General features: G+C 47.6%; 1 non-coding gene across 1 annotated transcript; it reads right to left on the reverse strand.

Annotated features, from left to right (window-relative positions):
* Window positions 1–4,878: 4,878 nt before the first annotated feature.
* On the reverse strand, window positions 4,879–4,985 carry LOC112878415. Its single transcript, XR_003225741.1, has one exon. It is a non-coding gene; the product is annotated as a small nucleolar RNA R71 (small nucleolar RNA).
* Between the last annotated feature and the right edge of the window lie 383 nt (window positions 4,986–5,368).

A 5,368-nucleotide genomic window follows, 5' to 3' on the forward strand; every position in this document is an offset into this window, starting at 1 on the left:
GAATTTGAGAAAGTCGAAGCTCATGTCACGTGCCGCTGGACCTTTTAAGGTTCTTAAGAAGATAAATGATAATGCATATAAACTTGAGTTGCCTCCCGAGTTTGGGGTTAGTCCCACATTTACCATTTCGGATTTGAAGCCATACTTGGGTGAGGAAGATGAGCTTGAGTTGAGGATGACTCCAATTCAAGAGGGGAAGGATGATGAGGACATCTCTCCTTTGCATATAATGCAAGGACGGATCACTAGAGCACGTGCGCGACAGTTGGATCTCCAGGTATGTTCTAACCTTGTCAATTGTTTTTCAGAACTTATGCTGGTTCCATGCATGTTTTATTAATTAGGAACAATGGAGAGGACCAGCAAGGACTTGGAGAAGGCCTAAGAGTCAAGGAGGAGGAGCTAGGACGTCCACACCAAGGAGGAGTCCATGTCCAACTCGACTTCAACTCCACCTCGGATTCCAGAACCTGACTTCACAGAAATTGACGCTCTAGCCACATACGGAGTCGGATTTGGGTTCTATATATGGTTGGAACTAGAATTTCGTAGAGCTTCCAAGGGCACCAGTCCCACCTCAAAATTCTTTCTGAGTTGATGAGAATCGTCGACACAAGTGAGCGTCCAGAATCTATCATGGTGCTGTGTCACCGTCTGTTGGGCCTTTGGCCCGTGTACCGTGTTGGAACCCATTAAGGTTGCTTCAAGGGGTCTTGCACGCCCCTAACTCCTTTTTATTTAGTAGCCATCCCCACATTAGGGTTTGGGTTTTGCTTAGGTTCATTCTATCATCAAACAGTGCCGCTGTTCATCGGTTTGTGAGATCCCATCTCGTAATCAAGTTTGTTTGATTGCATCTCCTGTTCTTGCCTGTGGTCTTGATTGCGCTTGCAGGGATAAGCCTTCATGGTGAGGTCATCTGTGTGACATAGGTGATAGCCAATGGAGCAGTGGTGTAGTGATCGCGAGGTTCCGTTCGTTCGGAGCCTTGAGTCATCAAGGTCGAGTTCTCCACCAATCAAGTTTACCGTACTTCTCAGAAGATTGGGACTCATCCTCCTATCAAATCGTGACTAAAGGGTCACCCTAATCGGGACTAAAGGTTTGTCCTGGTTGGAGCCACCAACTGGGACTAAAGATAGACTTTTAGTCCTGGTTGGTAGCACCAATCCGAGCTAAAGAGCTCTCCCGCCCCCTAGCCGTTGGACCGGAGACTAATGCCTAGATTAGTCCCGGGCTCAACTGTGACCGAGACAAATGTGAAAAATGAATGAGGCTTTCTATACTAGTGATCGTTGGGTAGGAACTCCTTCTGTACCAGTGCCAAGTACCGCACAAGGCCAACCACTCCCCCCATGGGGGTTACAGTCCCGATTACTGCCGCTGCAGGAGGATACTATTTCACCTACCCATCCTCGCAAGGGGACGGGATGCAACATCAACACGACGTGGCGGACACGCCTCCATCATAACAGAGTGATGGGGCGTAGCGCCAGGGACGGATCATGACTTACGTACCGTACTTATCATCGCACACTCACCCCCCGATCGATGGAGCATGACGCACAGGGACAAGATAAGACGACCGCCCCACGATGCAGGACTTGGACGGTGGTCTTCAGACGGCCCAGACTGATAGAGTTGGTGGCCTCGACTGGCAGAGCTGACGACCACGACCAGCGAAGGAAGGAACACTCTCCCTTTTTACCTCACTCTTTCGACCTTTAGTTCCCCTGTAATAGATGATCCCCTTTTGGACTATAAAAAGGAGGTTCATCCACCTAGGAAAGGCATCGCGCAAGATCATCATCATCGTCAGATACCTAGACTTCGATAGATCTCGATCATACCCTATTATCCACTCGCAAGCTTGTAACTCTCCAAACTCTCACAAGTATCTGGGCTCAAGCAATACAATCGACTGACCCCCGACTGGACGTAGGGCACGATTGACTGAACCAGTATAAATCTTGAGTCAGTGTGTGCTAGGCCACATCCGATCATGATGGGCGATAAACACTTCGAGTAGGTTTAGTTGTCGGCCATTTCTGAAACTGATAGTTTGGCGCCGATCATGGGAGGACATCATGCATCCACTATCTCGGCGATCGGATTGCTTTCATCTCCGACGCGTCTAGCCTCACGAGCCTGAGTGATACAGTTCGCTTCGGCTTGTTGGAATTTCCCATAGCCCTACGTGCTGGGCTGTGGGCACCTCCCATCTTCGCGCCCTTCCAGGCCTTCCGCTTCGGAAGCCTGGACTTCGTCACCGATCGTCTCGGCACACTTCACCTCCGTGAGGAGGCCACCCCTCTAACGTCACTCGAGGGAGACACTCCATCAAACGGCCCGTTCGCTGGTCTCGACACCGAGGTGCTTGCGTGGCGCATCGAGCACATGCTCAGTGCCAACCCTTCAACGAGAAACGTGCAGTTGCTCCTGTTCTCGCTGCACAACGTCTTCCAGCAGCTCTACGGAGGGACCCCTGCTGTCCTCACCGCACTCACCGCACGGTCGGTCCCCATTTGGCCTCATAAACACCGCGAGCATTTAAGCCAGGGAGCTCTGAAGGGCCCTACCACAGCCCCCGCCTGTGACCAAGTTTGTGGGCATGATGGGGTACAGTCCTGCCTCGTTCCACAACCTCCTCTTTGATGATGACGCTTTGCTTTGGATAGACGCCACCTCCACCACCATCAGGAGTGCATATGGAGCGTCAAGGACGGTGCCAAGTAGCCACCATCCTAGGCCGGTCGGCCCAGATGAGGCTAGCCGGCTTAGGACTAACACAACTTCCACAACCACTTCACTGACTTCATCCTCAGCCCTCCTACACTATAAATAGGGGTGCACATCAATTTGTAAAACACACACCAAGGAGATCTCTTCTCTCATTTCACTTTCTAGAGTTAGGTTTAGTAGTCTGGGAGTTAGAGTCGAGTCGAGCTTGTCTCGGGATTCCAGAGTCGTCATTGGAAGTTTGGTATAGATCTTTTATCTTTTTCTTTGACATTTTATCAATATAATTTATCTTCTTTATTTTTTTGAGTTAGCTTTACTGTCCGCATTTATTTATCTTCCCAAATTATCTTCTTGCGTGCGGATGTACCTTTCCTCTATCTTAGACTCGATTATCTATCTTGTTTATTGGGATCTTATCTTGCGAGTATTCTCGCCCGAACTAGGGAGCTCAAGTCAGTTTCCTAGGTTGAGGGGGATTTCTCTTGAACGCGTCAAGAGAAATCTTAACACCAAGTACGGATGTGGTGTCTGAGCTTAGTGTTAGCTTGAATGTGTGTTCCCCCCCCCCCCACAGAACAGTGTGGTAGGCGGCAGATGGTGATAGCCCTATCCGTCCCTTGTAGTCCACCATGTTCGGGTGTTTTCATAGCAGTAGTTGCTGTTTGCCATTGGACTACCCTCTCACCCCTTTCTGCAGTCTTTCCTCTCTCTGGCCGCCGAAGTAAGCTCTTGGTTCCCGATAACTAGTTAGGAGAAGGGTTTAGTCTAGCGAGACTAGCTTGATAGTTTAGAAGTATTTTAGGAGTGTTTCTTGCTCGTTGTCCTCCCAGCTGCTTGTAGCTCTAGGGTTTAGAGTCTCTTGTGTCTGATGGTCATCGCTTGGCCATTATCTTATCTTATCATATCTGGCTTACCCCCACAAAGTTAGTCGGTTGATATCTCTGGTAAAGTTTATCTTTCGCTTCTTCTATACTCTTTATCCATAGTGCTTTCCTGAGGAAATTTATGATACCCTAGAATACTCCAAGGTGAAGTGCTATAACAGTAATTCTGTGCGCTTGCGGAATATAAATTCTATTGGGCATAAGAAATACCAACAAGCATTTCTGGTGTCATTGTCGGGGAAGCAATTGGCTAAAGATATCGTAGAATAGTTTGATTAAATTTACTGATTTGTCACCGCTAATTTTAGCGGGATTACCATTGCTCTCTTTTTCCTTGTGATTTATGCAGAGCAGTGCATGACCGATTTCGATCTACCACAAAACTTCAACCCGAATCTAGAAAGAATTGGGAGAATTATCCGTTGTAGAATCATCCCACCTCAGAAAAGCCTTTCCTTAGGGGCTGTTTGGTTTCCTGGGGCTTATTTTAAGCCTCATCACATTGGATGTTTGGATACTAATTAGGAGTATTAAATATGGAATAATGATAAAACATAGGCTTATTTGCGAGATGAATCTGTCAAACCTAATTAGTCCATGATTAGCCCATGTGATGCTACAGTAAATATGTGCTAATCATAGATTAATTAGGCTTAATAGATCCGTCTCGTGAATAAGCCCTAGGCTTATGCGGTTAGTTTTATAATTAGCTTATATTTAGTCTTTCTAATTAGCATTGAGACATTCGATGTGACTAGGCTTAAAATAAGCCCCAAGGAACCAAACACCCGTTTAGGCCAAGGTTCGACAACACCACCTTCAACAACCATAGCTCAGAAGACGCTCCATCAGTTCTCAGCCCCGTCCTGCAGTCATATCCCTGCTGGATTGAACACCGACCAAGGCACTGAAGGCTTTAAGCTGAAGACTGGCCTTGTCAACATGGTCCAAGCAAGTCCCTTCTGCGGTAAGGCATCGGAGGATGCCAATGCTCACCTTCAGAACTTCCTGGAAGTGAGTAGCATAATCAACCCCAAAGTCACTACAGTGCTCACCTTTAGAACTTCCTAGAAGTGAGTAGCATAATCAACCCCAAAGGTACTACAATGGACAACATTCATCTTCGTCTGTTCCCATTCTCTTTGCTTGGGAAAGCAAAGATGTGGTTCTACACCAACAAGGAAGCATTCGTCAATTGGGATGCTCCTCCAATGCCTTCCTGGCCAAATAATTTCTAGTAGGCAAAACCATTGCCCTATGGAAAAGGATTTCCAGTTTTCAACAACTCCAGGATGACACAATCCCGGAAGCCTAGGAACATCTCCAGGAATACATTGCAGCATGCCCACACCACGGGATGGAGGAATGGCTTATCATTCGGAACTTCTTCCATGGCCTAAGCCAGCGAGCACAAGATCACATAGACACAACAGCGGGAGGAGCATTTCTCTCTCTTGATACTGCAAGAGCTAAAGTGCTCGTTGACAAGATTGCCTCCAACCAAAGTTGGAAGGGAGATAGACAGCCAGCCCGTGCTAAAGGAGTACACCTGATTGATGGTGTAGATATGCTGGCGGCCAAGATGGTTCTTCTCATGAAAAAGCTGGAATCTCTGCACTAGGAGGTGAACCAGATCATTGAGTCTCGGATCACATGTGAGACATGTGGCAATATTGGGCACTCGAGCAACGATTGCCAGTCAACTCAAGAGGACGTGAATTTCATTGGGAATAGCAATGCCA

Source organism: Panicum hallii, chromosome 9, assembly GCF_002211085.1.
Source record: "Panicum hallii strain FIL2 chromosome 9, PHallii_v3.1, whole genome shotgun sequence".
Lineage (NCBI taxonomy): Eukaryota > Viridiplantae > Streptophyta > Magnoliopsida > Poales > Poaceae > Panicum > Panicum hallii.